General features: G+C 33.8%; 1 protein-coding gene across 1 annotated transcript in view; it reads left to right on the top strand.

Annotated features, from left to right (window-relative positions):
- Positions 1 to 14,633: 14,633 nt before the first annotated feature.
- The window catches only part of Brf (Brf RNA polymerase III subunit), a 113,796-nt gene continuing 103,734 nt past the window's right edge, over positions 14,634 to 24,695 (top strand). The window contains exon 1 of the mRNA XM_035367018.2: positions 14,634 to 14,912. The gene's annotated coding sequence lies outside the window, so the exon portion shown is untranslated. The remainder of the gene's footprint in view (positions 14,913 to 24,695) is intronic.

The raw sequence follows: 24,695 nt of genomic DNA, 5'->3' as shown, positions 1-24,695 counted from the left end.
CTTCGCAACAACAAAGATATAGCATTCATTTATTATTGCCAATTAAATCATGCTTAATTCTTTCTGGAATTTTTTCGAGGAAATAAGTGTTTAAGATTTACTTCGTAATTTTTAATATAGATATTTTGAGTTTTTATGCATTTTTGCCTTCTCGCGAAGTGAGAACTGAATTAATTAATTGAGAAATACTCAATCTTCTGTGAAAAACTGTTTCTTTTTTGTTTTGTTTGCTTAATTTCTTTTATACATCATTCTAGCTTTATTATAGTATTTGAATAGAACATGTGGCAACGATTAGATAATTCTATTCTTTAAATGATATAAATTTTGTGTATTATGAGTTACAATATGAACGAAATATATAAGTTAACTGTTATATAATTATTGGATTATATAACAGTTAACTTAGTTTCCGTTATATAATTATTATATGAGTTAACTGTCATATAATTATTAATACTGTTAAGTGAATCTAGAGCCAGAGTGTCGCTGTGGTAAACAAATACTAGAGTGGATTTTAAAGAATGCATTTATTCTATTGTGGTTTATGCGCTGTCGGCGGAGTAGATTTAATTCAATCCAATACGTTTAAATGAAATGCAAGAAAAAATGCGTATAATTTAATATTCCGTACAAGGAAGTCATGTGGTGTACACATCAGATTTTTTAACTTATAAAACGCATTAAAAATAACCTTAGTTTAAATATATATATATGTATATTTAAAGCTTAGCTATAGAAGGTGCCAAAATCAAACACGAATATACGTTTGTAAAAGATTGAAAAAATGATAATTTGAAACAAATTTATTTGACACTTCACATACTATATGAATCGGATAATTATTGTAACACCGTTTCGTTTAACTTGAATTTTCTCACAAAACAACATTGAGACAACTTTCACGAAATTATATATCCTACTTTGAGAAAATCTGTTGTTGGAAAAACAGTGGATTATGGATCGATTATTTTTTAGTAGTTTAAAAGTAGAAAATAATGGAGCGGGAAAATAATTACATCGGAAGATATGGTAAATAAGTAGCTTTTATTACTTTTTACATGAGAAAATTATAAGAGTACTACTTTTCAACAAAAGAAAAATTATTTGCAAAGATCGTTTGTTGTTTGGTTTTTAATTCAATTTTGCCTCAATCGATAATATGACTTTTCGAGATATAAAATATTTTCCCGGTCTGCATCTCTTCTATTTTGCACACAGAAAAATGTAATTCTTTTTTGTGCTTTGTAAGTTTTGATGAAGCTCAGCACCTCCATATACTTTTGTCGAACCAAATTGAAAACTAACAGTATAAGGTATTTCTACCGCCTTCTTGGCATGCCTTCGTAGCGGGTGTGGTGGTCTGCACGCTGGACGCGTGTTCCAGAGGTCCGCGGTTCGATTCTCGGCGAAGGCGTTGCATAATTTCCAGCTTTCCTGCTTCCAATTAAAAAAAAAAAAAAACTAATGTCTCTACAACGGCGCCCGAACTAAAAGGGTGGTGGAAGATGATTCTCCCCACCCAGGATTTAGCGACTGGGTCCCCTAAAACTCCAGTCGCCCTTTAAAAGGGGGAGTAATAAGGTATTTCTCCCACCTTCTTGGCAAGCCTTCGTAGTGGGGGGGTCTGCACGCTGGATGCGTATTCCAGAGGTCCGTGGGCGAAGGCGTTGCATATTTTTCATCTTTCCTGCTTCCAATTAAAAAACATAATTTCTCTACAATAGGAATTAAGTAATGAAAATTAACTTATTCCAACTTGCAACATAATAATATCCAGCAATGAAGATAATAATAAGGACACCAACTTGAGAATTTAAAGTAAGTATTTCCGGAACTACAGTCCAAAAAGTAAATAATAAATTTAATTAATGCATATATTATCGGCAAAGTAGAAAACGTTGGCCGGAAGATTTTATGGAAAGTATGAAATATGAGAATTATTACATACTTTCCTTAGGCATTCTATAGAATGACAAATGCTCTTTAGACAAAGTATGAAAAAAAAGGTTATGATAGGGTAATGATAGGGTTATGATAGGTTATGATAGGTAAACAACGGTAAATAGAGCCAACCAATTTTGAATGGCGTAATTCTCCTGCGAATATGGGCATCTGGAAGCCCAAATTTGAAATTTGTTATATTATCTATTTCATATTATATAAAACTTTAACGAATTTTTGATTAACAAACTCAACGATTTAAAAACAAGCAATGGCAACAATCTACCGGGTAAAAAAAACGTTTTTTTATCTCCAGCGCTCGGAACTGTGTATCGGAAATTGTAAAGTTATGCTCATTTTAAAATGATTTTGCGATATTGCTGTTGAACTGAATTTAATGTTTAAGTGCGAAGAACATGATATTTAATAAATAAAGGTAGCACACAAAACGTAAAAAAAAAAACGCTCCTTTGGACGTAATTTAAAATCTGAAACTTTTCAGACTTTTTGTTTTTCTGACAAGGCACATGACGGTGGTCAGTTCAATATCATTATGTGTAACGTTTTTGTATTTGGTTGAAATTTCTTTCAACATTCTGTCACGTCTTCCGTGTCCAGTGCTCAAATGAGTTTTCATGAAGTATGGGAAATAACTCAGTGTCCGTGACGTAACACTGTATAGTACTGACACTTTCTTTAACAGGATAAATAAATGTCCTTTTGTTTTCAACAAACATCGCGTCCTAGTGATTCAGCTGCCAGTAGTCTCATGATTCCTTCTTAGTGGTCATTTTGGCTTTTCTATCAACCTCAGCTGCCAAAGTGCAAATGATTCGTACTTTGGCAGCTAAGACTGATGATTCGGTAAACCATCGAAACTAGTCCTGTGAAAATTTTAAAATATAACGCTGATTTTTGTTGTTTGATTTCTAAATTAATATTTGTTCAGCGTGTTATTTTATTTTAATCATTCTATAGAATGCCGGATTGCAAACTTTGCCGGTTACACATACACTTTCAAATTCTTTTTCAGCCAATCTTGAACCCCGGAAATCAGGAAATGAAGTTCCGGGAACATGCTATACAAGCAATTAACTTTGGAAAACGCTAGCGAGATGATGGACCGAAACTCTGTTGTATAACTCTGCGCTCAAACAATAAGGAGTTATACGAACATTTTTAAATACCTTGAATCTGAATTTATAGTATGAAAAGAACAAATTAAAGCTTATTTTATTTCTAAAACTGCAGAAGAAATTACTTGATTATTAAAGAATAAAACTAAAAGCTTAAAATCCGTTTGTGAACCTTAAGAAGAGCAAAGCTATTGTCATTGATCAATTGAAGAACTAAAAAGAACAGTATTCTGTCTCCAGAATCTTTCTATCTAAGCAACAGAGTTATTGATATCAGGAATCTCAATTATTAATCTGAACACTGATTCTGAAGTAATTATCTGGTTCATGAAAGTTGATCTCTGCTTGTAGTGAAAAGTGCAATAGAGACTAGAGTATCAATTATCCGTAGGAAATGCGTAGGATGTACTTTCATTCACTGGGGAAAAAGAGGATCTGAATAAAAAGAAAGCACAGTGTCTGCGAACTACACAAACGTAGACTGGTTCTCTGTGGGTGTTGGGAGTCCTTCAGACGTGCAATCGATTCTTACTCTCTGATGCTGTTGGTCTTGTGCGGAAGAACTGGCTACAGCCAAGTGTAACCAGATATGGGAAATAAAAAAGCAAATGAAGATATGAAGGAAAGGAATTGGAAACAAAAGCGGTAAAAGAAAAATGACAACAATTCTTTTGCACGAAAACTGCGTGACATGATTTGATCTATGATTAAAATTTTGGGAAATAAGCCAACATTGCGCTCAGTTGTGCATGTAATAGAATTGGATAAGGGTATCAAATTTGTTCAGGATCTTAACTTTTATCAGAAAGGAACGCTGGCATTTACAGAAAAACAATATATTTAATATTACGTGGTGAAATACGCGTTAATTTGTAATCCGCGGAGATATTTATTCCCTCGTGAATGTATAGAATCATATATACGTAAAAAACGTTTTCACACGAATATGAAGTTACTTATTTACTTCGTATTAAAAAGTTTAAAGTAATGCTTCAATTTTATCATTGTCTATGTAATGATTAATATAATTAAACATTAGGTGTATATTTTAACTACATCAAGTGAATTTGGATGTTTGAAAGCTTAGCTAAAACACAAGCTGATATAGCTGCGTACATTCGAGAAAAAATGGGAAAGGGAATGTGCAGAGTTTAAAGGATAGGAAGTTTACCAAACTTTTGATAAAGAAATAAAACAAGTCACTTTAAAATATTAATTATAATGGAAAATAATTGCAAATAAAAATGATTATCATAGAATAAATATTATTAGGCATTTCTCAACAATTATGGGGCACATATAACGAAATGTATCTTACAGTGTTATCTGGCAAATCTGCATACAGTCTGTAACATATTCTTCGCTTGAATTAATAACAAAATATGTAAAAAAGTAATAAAAAATTCTGAAATCTTTCAGATTTTATATTACGCCCAAAGGGGCGTTTTATTCATTTGCATACACATACGCTTTTCGAGGGCATTTGAGCTAATGCTTCTTTGTGGTAAACATATTTAAAAACAGTATATCCTTAGAATTTTCCAGACAGTCTCTCGCGCTGGAGATAAAAATATTTTTTTTCGTACAGTGTTGCTATTGCTAGCTTTGAAATCGTTGAGTTTGTTACTCAGAAACTCGTTAAAGTTTCAAAAAATATGATATCGATAATAAAACAAATTCAAGCTTCCAGGTGCCCATGTTCGGATGAAGGATTACGTTATTCAAAATTTGATGGCTCTAGATACTGCTGTTTTTTCACAGTGCGAAAACCATGCATGCATTCACGCAAATTCTGCAATATTTAATTTCTTTAAGTATAATACAGGGCGACAATATTTGGTGGCAACAATTTGAAATGTTATTCGGATATTTAAAGTGATTTGAAGCAAAATGCTGTTTTGAGACTAATAGACCTTCTGAGCTAACGCTCCTTTGGGCTAAACATCGGCGAAAAAAAAAAGAATATGACTTCGACCTCACTCAATTGCAGTGCTAAATTTGCTTACATAACGTTCAATAGAGCAAATATGGCAAAAATCTAGCAATTTTTAAGGGCGCTAACTCCTAGAAAAGTAAAACTAGATAGGTGGCGTTTTCCTCCATCTTATCATCTAAAGTACAGTAAATACAAACTCTCATGAAGTTTTAAAATAAAACTTTTTATTAGCATATCAGCCTCAAGCTAACACAAAGTATACAATAACGAAATAGCCGCTAATCGCGAGAAACGTGGACGCAAGCAAATTAACCAGGTATCGGGCTTTTTAATAGGCTTCGGCTCGCACTAAATATTCACGAAGCAAAGGCAACTAGCAAAGCTAAAGCGGATAAATCGCTCCAATAGCAGAGAGGTTTAACCGATCAGTGATAGCTATCAAAGGCTTTTTTCTCAAAGTCTAGAATGCTGCACTTTCATACATTAACTAAATTGCATCTTGTGGGAGTTGACGAAAATAGAAGTGATAGTATAGGCACAATGATAACATAACGGAGTTAATTAACATAAAACCCTACAACTGTAAGCTTAGGCTTTTAAAGTTTTGAAGTTTTAAAACTTCGAATTTATATTGAAATACCTTTATTCTTTACATAATAAATTTCCTTTATTCTTTACATAATAAAGGAAAGCAAGAAGTGCTATTTAATATTTTAACATCAAAATATAAAAATAATGATTAAAAATAAGTTTATAAACATTATTACAATGAAGATATATATTAAATGAATTTCTTAACATTACTATATATGTTTCACTTGTCTAAGAACTACATGTTCCTACATGTTCCTTCCATCAGGTTCTTTAACCCATTACAACAGAAACAATGTACCAATTATGAGAAAATATTTTATTTTTAAATATTTAAATATTAAAATTTTTAAACATTAAATTTGTGCTCTAAATTTCATATAAATTTCATATTTCATATAAATTTAAAACATACTTAATAATTAAAAATAAATCTTTTTTTTCCGTTGTAAAAGTAAAAAATGATACTAAAAAATATTAAAAAAAAAATAAAGTAAAAAAACAGTTTGCAGCCATTGTGTTCCTGAATTACGTCTTAAATAATCTCACAGATTATGTCTCGAAGAAGTACTTAGGCACGTTGTGTACTTGTAAGCACTTTGTACGTCACCTTGTGTTTTCATTTTTAGTAGATAAAAATTTCTGACCTTTTTAATTACTAAATAATAATGTTAGTTATCGGTGACTGTAATATAAACTTCTTGTCAAGCACGTCTGTTTTATGATAATTTTTAAATCCTATCCTCTCTATTCGGTTGAGCCTCTAGTAACAAATAATAATAAAAAAATAAGGAATGATTCTACTTCGTTGCATGTATAAAAGGGTTGTACATTGATTTAATTTAAAATTCATAAAATAGACTGGTATTTTATATGTTCAATGCTTGCTAAAAATATACTATGTAATATATAATAATACTATATAATAATACAATGTGCAATATACCATTGAGTGAACTGACTAAATTCAGCTACTGAAAGACAGACGGAAGCTGATATACTAAATGCCAATAGGAACAGCTTTCTCTAATACAAAAAATTCTGCAAATTTATTTTTTAAGATCATTATAAATGTTCTTATTCAATTCAAAATATTTGTCATATAAAAGTTCTTATAATATTTCGGTTATTTTATTTTAGCCAATTATTTTTAGTTTGTAAAACTTTCCTTTCTCTTCTGATTTCAGTTTCCTGCCGGAATGTAAATTTTAATTATGCAGCATGCAAAATCTAAGTGTGTTCAGAAGCAGAATTTAAACTGCGTTTCAAGAGTTCGTGAGAAGGAGTAGCGGAGTTCGTTCAGAGTTTATGCTGCGTGTTTAGCTCTTTAGTTGCTGTTAGCCACTCTCTTCAGATTTGTTGTGTAGCGAATTTAATATAATTAAGTGATTCATAAAAATCAAAATTTTAATTTGTAATTATTCAAAATTTGAGCTACACAACAAGTTTGGTTATATTCTTTTATTTGGCTTATTAATTCTAGTGTAATCTATTTCGGCTATTCGAGTTTACGCGAACTGCGTCTTCAATCTTGTACGATCAGACAATGGATTTAGGTGAATTTTCTTGTAATAAACTCAGTTTTGCATGTCAAAAATTAATTTGATTTCTTAGTATTTAATGTCATTAGTTGCAGAAACATTAGCTCTTTAATTTGACATAACTTTCGTTTTTCTAACTTTAATTGCATTTTAGTTATGAGCTTTAATTACTAGAATTTTTTCCGTTTTCATTGTGATTTCTCTTGTGGGGGAAGAAATGCCTTTTCCGGTAAAATAGTCGCTTTTTTTCGAGTTTCAGCGTTCCCTCGTTGGGACTGCTTAGAGGGTTGTTGAAATTCCAAGTTTCCCCTTCCACGAGGCGTGGTTATTTTGGCGGCGGCTTGGCGACTTAGAATTTCCGTTGGGTTTCAAAGTGGTAGCTTTGGTGAGTTTGCTAACATGAAGGAATGATGTAGTTGCAACTGGTTTAACTTTTGGCGAGGAGGGAGTTGTGCCAAGTTGGAGTTCCGGCGCGCTCCCTTTTAACGGGTTGTTTTGGGGGACGAGGTGACTTTTTGACACTTCTTTTGCCCTTTTGAATTGCTTTCTGATGCGGTCCGAGGCGACAGCTGATTCCTCCGAAAAAATGGATGGAACTCCCGATAGACCTACGGGCCCCTTGGCTAAGCGCTTTGAGCGCGGGCCGTAGGTATGGGCATCTATGTCTTCGCAAAAATTCAAAATTCTTTCTTCAGTTTATTTTCTTTCGTGTGTGTTTGTGTATTTCAAGAAAAAAATTTAAAGCAGAAAACGATCTATGAAAATGATGCGTGCTCCCAGCTCAACCATCTGATTACCGCGATACTCTGAAATGGAGCGTTAAATTTACCACCGTTGCTTCTGAACCCCTTTTCGAATCTGATTCGTCATTTCCCGCTGAAGATGTCCGAAAAGTGTCTGAAAATTAGTTCCTCTTAATCTCCTCGTATCTCCAATCCGGGACTGTATGCACTTATTGGCCGTTTTAGATCCTCATTAGTTCATCATAATCTCCTCGTATCTCCACATCCGGAACTGTATTTCACTTATCTTACCGTATTGGAACCTCATTTGTTCATCCTAATATCTACCAGAACTTCTAGGCTACCGTGATGACTCCATACATTAGACGAACATTTTTTTCCCATTCAATAGGCTGCCAGCATTTCTCATGAGCTTCAATGGACATTTTTTTTTGTTTGACTTTCCTGCTGCTCAGCGAACAGATATATATATATATATATATATATATATATATATATTATTTTAATTCTTGGTTAGTTAAATATTATAGATTTCTGAAGTAAAAATGATTGAATTAATTTAATTTACTGAACCTTAAATTTTTGTAGTTGACAAATTTATCATAACTCTATAGAAATCATTTTTCTTTGGTGTATCGATTTAGTAAAAGCATTGCATTGAATAAAGATTTATAACCTTATTAAAATTATTGTAACTTAATAGTTAAGAGAAAGAAGTTCTTCAGGAAATTATTTAATTGAATTTTTGTTTGTATTACTCATTGGTGAGGATGATTTTTAATAGTGCCTGTATTAGAGCATTCTTGCTCCTTTCAGGACGAACTTGTTTGTAGAAGTGTAAAGGTGTCACTACTTATCTTTATCCGGTAAAACCATATTTAATTAATCAAAAGAAAAAAAATAGATGATAAAAATTATTATGTGCAATAATAGTATTTAAATGTTGGTATTGAGTGCAATATTATGCAATATTATTATTGTATTGATCATTCTGTGTGAAGTGGAAAGTGTAACTTGTTAAATTTATTTTTTTTTATTATTTTTCTCCCCGGGGAGGGTACTGTTCTTAAATTTATAGTTTATTTTTTTCGTATGTTTTACCAGATTTGCAATATTAAATTTAATAGTAATTACAAGGATGTTATCGTAACTTACCCCTTGATCGTAACTTACTCCGTTTAAAATTTCATCGAAACCCGGGGTTCAATACCGATCTCGTTGAGAGCCTCTGATCTAGAAACTCTTCTGTGTCTGAACTTTTGCAATTAAAACTACTAATACAGATTACGACGTAAAGCAATAAGCCACAAACTTGGTTAGCCAAGAGTAAAGAGGACTGAAAACCATAATTATCATAAATTATATTCGTCTAATAACTACATGAGAATTACAATCTTGAAAAACAACTTAACTTAAGTTTTAAAGTTCTGGCGTAACGTTTGGAATAAAATTAGTTAGCAATACAGTTTTCACTTGCATTCTATTGAAATTTGCATTACAATTAATTAAATAATAAAACTAATTTAAAATTACAATAGATACTGTAAAACAGTATGAGAAAATATCAAATTCGTGGAAGTGGAGCGGTGTTTGATACACCGGGGTACCTAGGCTGACGCCTTACCACTTGAAACTTCAACCAAATTTCGGGAAAATAATGTTGAAAAATCGAACCGAAATAGATTAATTATGATTAAATATTTCATCAGAGATAATTTGTTTAGGCGTACAATGCTAGAACGTTTCTTCTTTTGGAGAGAGCATTCAAATTTGTGATTGATCAGAATATCTACAATTTAAAATATCCCTTACCAATATTCCAAAAACTATCCGTGACCTCCACCGTCTTCAGTTTAGCTCTAAAATGACAGTCAGAAATTTAAACAGCTGTACAGCTGACGGAAAAATTTCCGACACGTCGATCTCTGTAATGATCGAGATGATGACACGAGACTCGCTCTTTGACACGAGTAGATCACAAAAAAAAAAAAAAAAACGACACGTTCTTCCATCTCGACGGTGTCCAGACTAGGGCCCTAGGTTTTTAACTCGCTATTTAAGCGTATATCTGAATCGCGCATGCGACTCCATTATGCTGAACATTCAAGTTCTATGGAATAATTTTCCATGAATAAATTAATAGCCTTCCATGATTTTTTAGATTCTAAGACTTATGCTGATCTTAAAACTCATATAGGTAAAGATGTTTTGAGAATTGTAAAAACATTTCGCAGAAGTGAAGGTAATTAAGATCCAGCTATTATTATTCGCAATTTCCACAGGAGTACTGAACTGATCTATGACGGCTATTGGCATCTTCATCCTCATTTCTAAAATGTTTTTAAATCTTGCTTCCCAGTCTTCATGATTCTAAAGTGAACCATCCGGTCCATTGCGTCTCATATATCACCCTCGTCACGAATTATTAGGTAAGAGAATAAAAATCGCACAGCTCATTAAAATTTATGTTCAATTTAAATTCCTCAAAATATTAGCATTTGTAAAACTGTTATTACTTTGTGTATAGATCTCGTAAGTCCATATACATTTCATCAGGGAATACGCTTGATCTACTTTCTAATTATAATTTTAATTCATGAACACTGTTTCATGTATCATGCTATTTAAATGGAAGTTTTGTTGAGTACTGTGGAAGTCTAGAGCATAGGAAATGTAAAACACCGTTCAAGAACATCAATATTTATTTGCATATTTTGGATATAGAATAATACAAATAGAAAATCAGCCATTGTTCTTTTTCTTGACGGAGGCTTACTGTTCTGGCGAAAAGAAAATTTCATGCGAGAAGTTTCACAGGTAGCGCTTCATTAAAGCGAATGATGTCGCCACACAACCCCTTCCCAGTGATAGCCCTCTTCCTCGTAATCTTTCAGGTATGCAGGAAATATCACCATTCGTCCAGCTTTTGTGTTTCTAGGATGAATATCTTTGGAAGAATTGTTGTCTCCAGGAAGTGGGGGTGGGATTTTGGAGTTATCAGCTTCATGCGTCTGGAGATTTGTTGTTATTTCATCTTTGAAACCGAAATATGGTTTCAGTCTATCTATCGATATCCTTTTAATTTTACATGAAACTTACACATCGAAAAATTTATCAAAACGTTTTTAAACTAAATATGGTCCGAGATAGGGTGGTTGAAGAGAAAAGGAAATGATGTTATTATAGATGAATACGTGTGAACAATTTGCTAAGTCCTTGTGCACGAAATTTGTTTTTCCGTGGCTGGTTGTTGGTTTTAGGTTTTGGATAATTTTTGTATAAAATCTGAATGCGTAACAGTAGGGTCATAACTGAAAAGGTCTCCAGGCAAACCGATCTAAATATCCTATAAAATTTATCTAAATTTAAATTGCAGTCATCATGAATATCAGAAGCAGAAAAACCATCCAAATGGCTAATCATTGTCTCAAGTTTAGACCATTTATCACATAGCTTTTCTTCTCCAAATATCCATTTGAACTTTTCAATGGGAATTTCATTTTCATTGAAAAAAACTCTTACATTTAAATCTTCCAATATTTTTAAAGATACAAGTACTTTTGGACAGTTTAAAAATTGTAATTTCGATAGCCAAAAGATCTTACCTTTGGTAATGAATATCCATGAAGAGGGAAGATCTATTTTTTTTTTTTTTGCAAAACCACTTATTAGGTCTTCAAAATCGCTAATAATATCATTCTTTTTTCACTGTTCAAATTGTTTATCACAACGAATATCAATTTCTGCTTCTCTTTCTTCCGGTGTTTTTCTTTTTGTGGGAAGTTTCTTCGATAAATAAGATGGCTGGTTTTGAAAAATCGTTGGATAAGCATCTTTTTTTAAAGCTGGAATTGTTCTAGGAACTACTAATACCGTCCCATCATCACGAACAGCTTTATCTTCTCGAACGATAAATTCTTCTTCGAAATGCTTAATGCATACACTACTGTGTTTGCCAGCTACAAAATCTTTGCGATTAATATTTTTTATCCATTTCTGAGAGAGTACAGGATCCGAAGGAAATTTGAAAGTGGACACATGTTCAGTAGTGCTATCGTAATTTGATCGGCATTTAGGTACACTACACTTTCTTGGCATTCTAAAACACACTTTTTCTTATAAATTCGAATTCGCAATATAATATTTTACTTTCCGGTAAAATACAAAATTTTTCAGAAGAAAAAACACATGTAAACAATTATCTCACTAGCACTAGTCCTACGGCGAAGCGAGCTCAACTTACAAAATTGAAAGCCTAAGATTATGACGTCAGATCATGTGATCATCAGCTTGGAGCCAACCATTGAAGATGGTGTCGGGCGACTTGGATGTTACTTGGAAGTTGGTGAGCTCTTCAATTTATGCTTTCATTTTGTATTTCTAAGTCCATTTGAATTGTGACTTTATGTGTTTCATATAATTTAAGTGTTACTTCATCTAGTGTGACTTAGTATTTTTGATTTTGAGCGAAACTGGTAAAATAATTAACTTTTTTTGTGCTGCGCGATGCTAAGCCTAATTAGGCTTAGTAAGTGCAACATCATTTCCGAGTTGTAATTTGTTCTTTTGGTCATCCTGATTCTAAGTTGAGAGTCCGTCTCACGCGCTATAATTGTTTTTTTTTTTTTTTTTTACGAAGACGATATGGAAACGGTAAAGGATACGCACCTTAAGGATCTGGACTTACTTCTTACCCTGGAAAAAGAAATTGCAAATTATTCGGCGAATTTCGTCGACGGCAAACCGAATAGTGAGCAACTAGCTGTGCTAAACAATCTGAGGCAACAGTATCATAAAACCCTTAATGATACTTATAACACTCCCGAAAGCCTTGTAAAACAAGTCGAAAAAATAGCCATTTCACAAAACACTAAAACCAAAGATGAATGGAAACAAGTTCCCAGAAAACGCACACGAAATAACAGTAACTCCTCGGTTGAAGAAGATTTACCCCCCTTAAAAACTCAATCAAAATTTGACTCTCTTCCTAGCGAAGAAAACTTAGATAATATGGAACAAGACACTGAAATTGATACTTCTGCGAGTTACACCACAACTACTGCAATTAACGACCACGACTACTGTATCACAGGATTTAAACAACCACGTAAATATGCTGGCAAAATTCCACCACTTATTATCACAGACCCTAAAATAAATTGGAAAGAATTACGTAAAGAAATAAAAGAAGATTTAGGCATCGAAAAAGTTGAAGGAAAAATAGAAGGCGAAAACTTCAGGATTAAGCTGTTTTCTGCCGACGACTACCGCAAAGTTCAGGATAAGCTTGATTCTCGAAAGATTCCCTATCACACATTTTTACTGAACTCTGACAAAATGGTTAGAAGCATAATAAAAGGGTTATCAAATGACACAGACATAAAAGAAATTGAAGATGATCTTAAATCTCAAAACATTCCAGTACTAAAATGCAAACAAATACAGCGCATGCGCGATGGCATAGCTGTGAACCTACCCATTTTTTATGTTGAAACTCCACGCACTGAAGCTGGAAAATTAATTAATCATGTACATCACATTACAGATATTAGAGTAAAAGTGGTTTCGTACAAAAGCAGGCCCGGACCGACGCAGTGTTTCAACTGCCGACGGTACGGGCATACTCAACGTGCATGTAAAAATATGCCCCGGTGTCTCAGATGCGCCGAGAATCACAAATCCTTCCAGTGCCCTTAAAAGGTAAAGAATTTCCTGCGAAATGTGTCCTCTGTGGAGGAGGACATGCATCCTGTAGTAAGGAATGCCCCAAAAGACCAGGAAATACAGCTATTGAAAAAATTAATGAAGAAGAAACACCAAAAAGTTCCCAAAATAAGCAAGATCAACAGACTCCGGCTACTCTCAGCCAATCACGTAATTTGGGCACTGCAACCAATCATATGCGGCGATTACCAAGAGCAACCCGAAGACGGTTAACGACAGGAAATCCCTCAAGAATAATAAGAAATCTGTAAATAACGATAAAGAAGATCAATCCTCCAAAAATAAACGAAAATCAGTAAACACAGACACAGAAGAACAATCCTTTGAAGAATTCACCGGGTTCATTACTGAAATTTACCAAATTTACCAGCAATACAAGCAGGTTTCTAACCCCGACTCCAGGCTCAAGACTTCAATGACAGCACTAAAGATATTCATCCAGAACGCCACTGCGGTAAAATATGGGGTTACGGAGATAACAGGTTGAAGATCGCAGCTTACTTCCCGCTTCCTCTTTCCAGCTGTTACCAACGGATGACAACTACAAAGTGATATTTTCCATCATGTAAATACAGGCCTCTTTTTCGCAGTATGTTCTATTTTTTCAAAAGGAGCATTTTAAGATCGCTCTGCCCTCCTCTCATTTGTTATCGCAATTTGTCTAGTGATCACACTTAGAAGGGATTAGGAGATTTTAGCAAATAAAAGATTTGACCATCTTTCGTAGCAATCGTTACTGTGCTTATGAACAAGTACCTTGTTATGAGGTGAGCCAGGAGGAAAGAAAAAGGGAATTTGTAATGTGTGCTTTAAAATATCAGATACCAGAAAGCGCGATTCACCTTATTTCTGAGAATGAGAACTTGTATTAATGTTAGAAATATATAGCACATGGAAATCGATCTACAATAAACGCATAGTAAAAAAAATTCTCTATTTCGTATTGATTCGAATGAGCATATAACTTAAAAAGAAAATCGTCAATGGAAAAAAGTTAACTTTGGAAAATGGCAACACAGCTGGCTTGCGGAGATAAAAAAAAAAATTTGCAGACGGAGTAGTCGGTTCGATGTGGTGTACTTAAGTTCGATGTCTTTGAGCTGTTGACTTTGATAAATTTGTTTCTGTGTTCCTTTAATTCAAAGAATTATGTTAAATAGTTACTTGATCATTTAGATATCACACGTAAAGCTACGAGATTTGAAATAAAATTCAGACACGTGGAAAAGGTTACATTAATTTTTTTGTAAAGCATTGAATTTAGAACACTTGCATTTCTCATTTTACAAATACTAAGGTAATAATTTTTTATGATATATTATTATTTATCATTGTTAGTTATTTTTGGGTCATTCCAGTAATTGATTGGGGAACTAAAACATAATTATTATTTTTGTTTTGAACAATAGTTCTTTTCTGTTGTAATCATTATAGTTTATTTATTCTCAAGTCTTACTAATCATTTGAAACCCCCCCCCTCTCTCTTTTTTTTTTTTTTTGGTCTAGGTAAATTTTAGAAATTAGCTGTATTATTCATTTGGCAAAGTGTCAAGAATGGCCGAGTGGTTAAGACCATTCACTGGGTACTGACAGGGCATCCCGTGATCGATACCCGGCGAGTGAACTTCCAGATGATGCAATAGAGAATTTGTAATGTGTAACCTATTTAATAATAAGCAGCTGATAAAATGCAATAGAGAATTTGTAATGCGTAACCTGTTTAATAATTAGCAACTGATAAACGTGATCTTATTTTTAGACTTTGTTTATATTAAAATGTTAAGCATTATTAAGATTAATTATTAAACTGTTGAGAATTAATAGGATAAATGCCCAAAAGCTGCATCTTAGACTACATAAAGAGAATTCATATGAAATTGCAAATACCAATTTACCAGAAATGGAATGTAAGCAAAACCTTCTCTTTTCCGTCCGAAATATGCAATCTGTATAAAATGTAATTGTATCTCTTGTCAGTGATACATAAAAATTAAGTTGCAGACTGATAAGTGACTACATTTTATTGCATGAGGATTAGTGGTATAAAAAATTAGACTAAAAAATATTAAAAATAAAATATTAAGTATGAATAATTCATATATGATTTTGTGAGAAGTGAAGTTCATTACAAAGCTATTTGAATATTACAAAGAATGCAAGGGTTGTATGCCAAAAGGAAGAGATGCCTTTTTAAAAGATTTTTCTTAGAAAAAGTGATGTGCATTTATGCTACACATGGGAAAAATGAACTATGCAGCCAGCCTTTTCACCTCGATTTGAACCCTGGGCAAACTACTTCTATTCACTGGTTTTAAACCCATGACCATGGGTGAGGCTCATTATAATACAAATATATTAAATAAACAGAATATTTACATCAACCATTTAATTTATGCCAAAACATAAGCCATGCCATTTAATCTTTAAACTTCAGAATTTAATGCACTCAAACTCTCTTTAGTTAACTTGGTTTGTAATGAATAAAGTCTGATTCCGCCCCATTTCCTATGCACTTAGCATGGGGTAGCTGAGATTCAAGGCAGGGTGGTACAAACATCCTTAAACTAACAAAGGATTCAAATGCTCCGAGTAGTGGCCGAGTGGATAAAAGTGTTGTGCACCAGTAAGTTGAAGATAACGAATTCCGGCGAAGTGGTTGGTTCCATGACCATTTTCTTGTTTTACTCATGCATAATATGAATAAGGATGGGCATTCCCTAGAAATTGCTCCATAAAAGCATGTCTTCTCATAAGCTAATGTCCCCATTGCGTACTTTGCTGTAAGCTTAATAAACTTAGGAAACCATATTTTGAAATTTGAGATGCTATATATATAATTTTTTTTAGAAATAAATTATTTTATTATTATTGTTATTGTGGTGGAGGTGCTATGTAGGTCTTTCTCTGATTCAGAATAAATAATATTTGTTTTATTTTTAATAGTAATATATACTATTTTTTAATAAATCAAAACACAGTATTCATTTTTAATCAAAATAATAATTTTTAACCCTTCTAAATTATTTTGATGAAGTAGCCCTATATTTCTCTGAAGCATGAATATTTCGTAGAACATCTTGTTCTTTTTTGATCTTAAGCAATTTTCAACAAAATTTATTTTGGTGATTAGTGTACATTTCAAAGTGTCCACTTTAAGTTGTAGCTTATCACTAGTCCAAAAACTGTTCATAATGCTAAATACTCGCTCAGTTGCAGCATTAGGAAGACAGAAAAAAAGCTGTGGCAATTTTAAAACATTTGAGCAAGGAATCTGGTTCTCATTACAATATTCAGTTATTTCCATTCACTTCTGAACGGGGCACATCTTATTTTTTTCTTCCGTGATGTGTTGTTTAAGGTAAACATAGTCTTCATATTTATCAATTTCTAATAATTTATGATTTGCTATCATTTTATTAATAACAAAAAGGCTGTTTCACCTTGATTCTAAGAAGGGATTTCATTTTGTATGATCGAGCTGTACGTTTCCATCTCTGGAAATACTTTCTTTGTCCGTTTTATCAAATAAGTAAGAGGAGTCTTATAAAATACAATAGCTTCTCAAAATTCCATAACTTCATATTGTGACAGGGCTTCATTCTCTTCAAGTTTTTCTAAAGTTTTTTAACATTTATTGAAATAAATTTATCATCTGTTTTGCTCAATATTGAAGCTGTCGGAATGTCCGTTGAAGCAATTGCATCAAATACAGGCACAGCTTGATTTTCAGATGTAATAACTTTATGGAATATTGAAACCTGAATGCTAATAAAATGTAGGGAACCTTTTACCACTGGATTTTCAAATAATTTTAAAATAAACACTAGGACACTGTTCGTGAAATTGAAAATAAGCCTTCAGTGGTAAAAGCATTTAGAGTATCTTTTCAGTGGCGGGAAGTAATGCTAACCATCATGTATACGAATTCCCTAGTATCATTGAAAAAGCAGTTTCTAGGAAGTTGACGAAATTTTTCATTGTTTCTGCTCTGACAGTATAAGTATATCTTGGAAATAATCATTTCTGTATCAGCTCGTAAAACATCAGCTGATATTCTTATAATGTTATGGTTAATATGCACTGCACATCCGACTCCAGTTAAACCATGGTTAAGGTTTCGTTTCAGTTTAACAAAAGCATTATTTTCCCCATGTCTATCAGCTCTTCTAAAGTTAAATTTTGATTAAAGTTAAATTTAAAGTAAAATTATTGGCACAAAGACCAATAATTTTTTTTTTTTTTAAACTTATTTTCTTCAAGACGGGCAATTAAATAGTTGCTGGCGGTATCAAGTGTTTCACCAGGTAAGGATTCTAAAATTTTTACTCTGACTACATAATTTGGTACTTTCCGTTTCTGCGGCGCAAATCTCACCAAGCAGACTTTTTTGGCGAAAACATACAGTACACACGTAAAAAATAGTTAAAAAATGTTAGTTCTAAGAATTCTTTTAAAAAAAGAAGGCATAAACATTTAAATATCGCTTAAAATTTTATAAAAAGCCAATAAATAAAGACAATAAATTTGTAAAAAGACGTTAATTTAAGAATTTACTATGCTTTCATGGTTCAACATCCTGATTCGCCGATTCATATCACGTGACCCCAAGCGATCTCATCTCACGTAAACTACTCTGCAAATTTCTAATGCTTTCAGTAATTATCTACATTAATTTCAAGTTAAATCTTAGTTTGGAACACAAGTTTAAATGCAAGAATTATTTCAATTCGTACGAATAGCTTACTCAGAAATTACGTAAAACTGTAGTGCTTTACTTTGCTGATGCATTCTCATTAGAATGGATGAATTTAATCCTTGACTTTACCTTTTCTATATTTTCGGCTTCAGGTAAGCGCTGTGATTGCATCCTAATTGACTTAATTGCCGAAAATGGCCTTAGACATAAAACTGAAATATCTGATAAAAATTCTATGTAATGATATGCCAGTATTGAAAGAAACAATCAATCTGATAAGAAAAGGCTGCGACTTGTTTTGAAAATGAGGCGTAAAAGGTTACCAGCGAGAATATTCCGTTTGGCATCGGTTGTACCATTATTGGCAACTTTATCGCTTGCGCCGGCAAAACGGAAATGTACCCATAATTCCAATCTAATAAATCTAACAATTATTGGAAAAAGTTTTATTTTTTTGTGACTGGACACATCAGTTAAGATTGAAACAAAAGTTTTCCAAATCATTATGCAAAGCTCTTAGAGTACAAGGCGTGAAAACATTTAGTATTATTGCTTTGCGCGCATGTAAATTTAGGCTCAGCAGCTTGGACATACTGTCTTTAAACCTAAAACTATGGTTGTGGCAAATAGTGCGGTATGCAAAAGTACCTTGTACTGCAGCTAATTCTTCTTCCTTTATCATCCCTTTTCGCCTATTTGAAGAAATTCTTTAATGATGAACTATACGCAGCAGCACAGTTTGACATTTTATGTTTATATAAATTTTAATATTTGTACGTTCACCATGGCTAATTCTGAAGAACATGTATTACTTCGTACGTCAGAATTGCTTACAGCTTTTTTTAACGAAAGAGTATTCCTTCTTTAGGTGTTCATTAAATGTACACGTTTTTTTATTTATTGCTAAAAAAATCAATACAGTACAAAGTTCAAGATCTGGACTTGTCAGGACGTCCACAATTTTGGATATTAGATCATCAGTTTAAATCTAATAAGATGGCATGTGAAAAAATTTAAAATTAAAAATATGAAATCCTGACTTATGAAATAATGACTCATTTATGATCAAAAACATAAATGCTTCAAAATTACAAAAAAAGAAAAAAAAAAAAAAACTAATACTTATTTGTTTATTTTATTAAACATTTCTTTCAATGTAAGATGTTTAAGTTGCTTCGTTTTTTGTGCTAATAGTTTTTCTTTAATTCTCTAGACAGACATAATTTCTTGTTCAGTTGCATTGTTTAAGTGCTGTAATTGCTGTGTCGAGAATTCTGATTAAGTTGCCAATCGAAATTGTTTCGCTTTCAGTGAATTATCTCGCTTTCTTCACTATTGGTAGCGGTATTTTCTTGGTCTAAAACCATACGACAGATTTTGCCATCCATTAATGGATTGATGACTGAGGAGCATTGTCATCACAATGAAAATCTTCTATATCATCATCATTTATTACCATATCATGAGATTGGTGACTAAAGACAAGTTGTTCTGCTAAATTTTACCTTGCTTCTATGGCGCTCCGAGACATTTAAGCCTGACTTGTATTAGTTTAGTTATTTATTATATTTATCTGTATTGCACATGCTTATCTGAGTACTGAATAAATAAATTGCCACATATACATATATATATATATTTATTGAGGGTCGGCACTAAATATCTTACCTCCGTGTGCAGTCTTTGTAGGTTCCAAATTCTGTTACCAAGTGCCTCCCTTTGTCTTCCCTAAATTCTCCTGCCATATAAGCCATGGCACTGGTTTTGGGTTTATGTGAATAACAAATCAGTTATTCTTAATTCAAATGGCAATAATGTAATCTTTTGGCCTATGAGTGTCATTAAAAAAATTATTTTTAGCATATGGAAACAAATTTTTGTCAAATTTTTCCTCGTCAATATTTCTTAGCACATGTACCTTAAATCTGTAATTATCACCAAGCATAATGTCAACACAAAAGGTTATCATACTCTTTATTATTCAATTAATAACATAAAAAAATTGTTTAGGCATCGCTACATGAGTCATTACTCAAGTTGTCATGTGTTCATAAACATGCTGTGATGAAAGCAAAATGTAATAAATAATGATTTGCCAGGTAGGGTGTCAGGGATATAAAATATTAGTATATGTAAAATCAATGATTTATCTATGTAGAATGTTTCGGTTTGAAATGTATACCAAGTATATATGGATTAGAGCCAAATTCTCGGTCATACAAAATTTATGCTAGAATTTATTTGTTAAATTCCAGTTACATTGGCCTTTAGGTCATTAAACTCCTTCCTTGCCAATAGCGCTGAAATCTACAAGAAAAATTTGTCAGGGTTTCACGCTTGTCCAAATGTTCCGCTGTCATTGGCCGTCCACTATTACATAAAACACACAATGGCAAATCAGCTACTCCAATGCGAAATAAATGATTCTGTAGACAATCATGTTCTGTCAATAGTCTAAAAGATGCAACTGCAACTGTTTACAGGTGCTCAAGAACAAAAGCTGGGTTTGATGAGAGAACACTCCAAGGCTTGCGCTCACAAGTCTTTTGATTTGTTTAAAAAATCTTTAAGTCTTTTGATTTGTTAGCGATGTCAGAAGCTTAATAGAATGGAGGCTTGCACTCGTTTTTGGCTTTTGGAGAACCGTAGCCCCTTTTTTGCAAGCATATCAGCCATCTCGTTCCCATAAATACCACCCATTGAAAAGATATATTGTGGGAAAGTTCTTTTATGACTTCCTGACACTGTTGAACACCTGTTCTTACACTCGTGGTAAGAGGAGATGGCCTGTTTTGCTGAAGTTAAATCAGACAGTACAAGAGCCCTCCTGAACGAGCTCTGTCTCAATGATAATTGTTGGAGAGCTACATTAGTGGCTTTCAGTTCTCCATCAAAGTGAGTGGAGTAAGCCCCTACAGGTAGGTAGAAACTGAAAAGCTTGCTAAAAACTCCAGCTCCAGCCTCTTGAATCCTATCGGTCTGAGAGCCATCCATATATACATGTATCCATTTCTCAGCCAGAAAACGTTGGTCAATTGTTTCCAAACCTATAGTTCTTATTAGCTCTATACTCATTTCCTTCTTATCAACTTTCATTTCCAGGTCCAGCCGCAAATCAAGCCCACCAGCGGCCGAGCGGTAAAGTCGCTGAAAACTGGTAGTTCGGTCCGAGGTTCGAATCCCGCGAACGGACTGGCTGCATGGGCGTTTTCGTGGTTTTCCCCATGTGTAACGTGTATACGAACCAGTTTCCCTTAGAAAGTCCTCCACGAAGGCATCCCTCCTCTTAGACAGATAGCCCTCGAAGCTTTGCCATAATCACACACACACACACACACACCAGAGAAAGAATCCAACCGCAAATCAAGGAAGCTATAATCCAGCGAATTTAGCAAAAACAGCAGTGTCGGTTTCATTGTTCTTAAGTGATTGTATTGTTCTAGGCGAAAGACACACACACTGGAGAAAGCCATTTTATGCTAAAATGATTGTTTCTTCCATAACGAGGTATTTTGTTTAGTGCCAAAGTGAAATTACGAATCGAGACTCGCCACATGTTTTATTATACGCGAGGCAGGGAATCAAATGCGCATGCATAAAGCATATTAAAAAAAAATAATGATTAAAAAAAAGGTTGTTGGTGGCTTTGAGGTCCGGATTTTTGATCATTCCGTATTTTGGACGTCCGAATCTCGGAATTTGTTTTGTACTGTACTCTCTTCTATAATTTATTTATGAGCCTCCCTAAGTAAAATTTTAATAAAAACCTATCGATTTAATTATTTATCTTCTATCTCTCTTCCCCATAAGGTTTTCTGTAGATACCTATGTATAGTACATTTTGTGGAAATTTAATTGCAGTAATTAGGAAAGCCTTAACTTTTATCTATTACATAGACATGTATATTGTTACGGATTTCGTATTTAAATAGCTATATTTTTAAATAATTTCGTATTTAAATAGTTGAATTATAAATTAAATTGTTTTATTCCCCGTGCCGTGCAGCGCGTGACAAATATTAAAGGAAAGCTAAGCCGGAAAGTTAAAAAAAAAAAAAATACAACAACACGTGCATTTAACATTTAATAAATAAATATCTCTTTTTGATTTCGAGAAAGTTCCAAAAATCTCATAAAAAAAGGAAAACCTCTCAATTCGATGATTTTAATTAGTTTGTTGTTGTTTTAAGAGTTTGTTTAGCTCTAGTTGATTGTAGCGAATTCGCGGATTAGCTTTCTTTAGCTGTTTAGAATTAACTTCTGTTGAACGTTTGAGTAGTTAAAAGATAACTACTCTGAGATATTGTAATACTGAAAGAATATCTGAGGAAATTTAAGCATTTTTGTTGTGATAATAATAAATTTTATCCATTTTTCATCGGACTTGTGCATTCAACTCAAACGAACCCGTACCCACGCAACAATTTTTGGTGTCAGGAGTGGGATTTTGAATGCCATCAACTAGAGAAATGGAAGAACAGTTCAGACAATTGATGACGGCATTTGCTGCATTTAAAGAAGAGATGAAAGTCTCTTTTAAAGAAGAGATTAGATCCGTTAAAGAAGAAATGAAATTGGGTCAGAAAAAGGTGGAAACTGGCCAAGAATCAGTTAAAGAGAGATGAAGTGTGTTCAAGAAAAGATTGAAACAGGTCAAGAGGAAATCAAAAGAGAAATTACCTGTATAATAGAAAACAAATTTGATTCTATGGAAGGAAGAATAGACACTGTTGAAAATAAAGTTGGAGAAATTCAAGAAAGAGTTTCTTCTGTGAATCAAAAAATAGAAGATAAAGTTTCTGCTGTGCAGCAGCGAATCGAAGGAAGCATTTTGCCCGTCCAACGTCGAATTGAACAACAAATTGATGACAGGGTATCTGCAGTTGCCAAAGAAGTTAATAATTTAAAGAAATTTGTTGCGACGGCAGGGAGCAATTTGGAAGGCTTTAAATTTCTACCCATGCCTACTCACCCCTTTCTGAAACTATCTACATATGGTGGGAAGAGCTCCTGGCAAGTATATAAGACACAACTTTCTATACTGGCGGAAGCGAATGGATGGGATTCCCAAGCTAAGGCCTGTAACCTTGCTGCTTTTTTGAAAGCAGACGCAGGGGATATCCTTCAGACTCTTCCCGAAAACCAAAGGGTAGATTTCGAAGCTCTGTCCGGCGCATTTGAATTGCGGTTTGGAGAGAAATGTTTGAAAGACTACAGCACGCTTCAATTACAATCTCATCAACAGAATCCTACCGAAACACTTCAAGAGCTCGCCACAGATGTTGAAAGGCTGTCCCATCTCACGTTTTCGGAGTGCCGGACAGAAACAAGGGAAATCCTGTCCCTGCAGTACTTCATCGATGACATCCGGGACCCTGAAATGCAGAAAGCACTGCGAATGGCGCATATTAAAGATTTGAAAACTCTAGTGTACGCCATGAAATTCAAGCCAGCCCGGCAAGCCACTCGTAGAGACCGCCACCCAATCAGAACTGTACAAGTCCAAGAGCCAGGAGATGAAGTCACTGCTCATCTAGATGATTTAACTAGACAACTGAATGCCTTGAGATGGAATATTGGTGACAAGAAACCGACTGTAAAGTGCTGGAACTGCGGTGCTGAAGCACTCATACGACAAAACTGCATAACACTCCAGGGTACGGATGTTGAGACCATTTCCCAGCAATGACGGAGGAAACAAATGAATGACCATATCGGGGAATGGAGGTTGCCAGAGAATGAAAATCTTGTTTTAAAGCGCTCAAGCTTTCTACAGTGAGTGGCAACAGTAACGGAGTGTCCATCAATGGAGTTCCTTGCAATATGATCATTGACACAGGAGCTAATGTTACCATCATTCGGAGAGATTTAGCTCAACAGTTTAAAGATAAACTTATTTAGACACCATCTTGTGTTACCTTTTAGACTGCATCTGGTGATAAGATCGACATAACTGGGAAGTTAAATGTGAACATCATGTTTGGAAGTGCCGCCTACCATCACACGGCATATGTGGCGGATATTACAGATCCATGTAGACTCAAATTGGACTTTTCAAGGAAATATAATTATTCCTTAGACTTCAAAAACAATAAGCTGTTCTCAGCATCTGAGGACATGACTATCCATCTTCAAAAGGGATCATCGCTTGGAAACGCCGACGTCTCATGTGAAAAACCCTACCCAGAAAGCTGTCGAAATCATACTAGGGTTGGAGAGAAACACCAGACTACCGGCTATTCTCCATCTGAGATGTTCTTCGGTCGTGATCTTCATCTGCCTTGTGATCTATTGTTTGTTCGGCCTCTGGATGCTCCTTCATTGTCTGAGGAATATATTCAAGATCTCCAGGCCCGGTTTGAAGTGATGCACAACTTTGCACAA

This window comes from Stegodyphus dumicola, chromosome 3 (genome assembly GCF_044657685.1).
Source record: "Stegodyphus dumicola isolate Sdum_Otavi_A_Nest chromosome 3, ASM4465768v1".
Classification (NCBI taxonomy): Eukaryota; Metazoa; Arthropoda; class Arachnida; order Araneae; family Eresidae; genus Stegodyphus; species Stegodyphus dumicola.
This window is presented reverse-complemented; position numbering and strand designations above follow the sequence as displayed.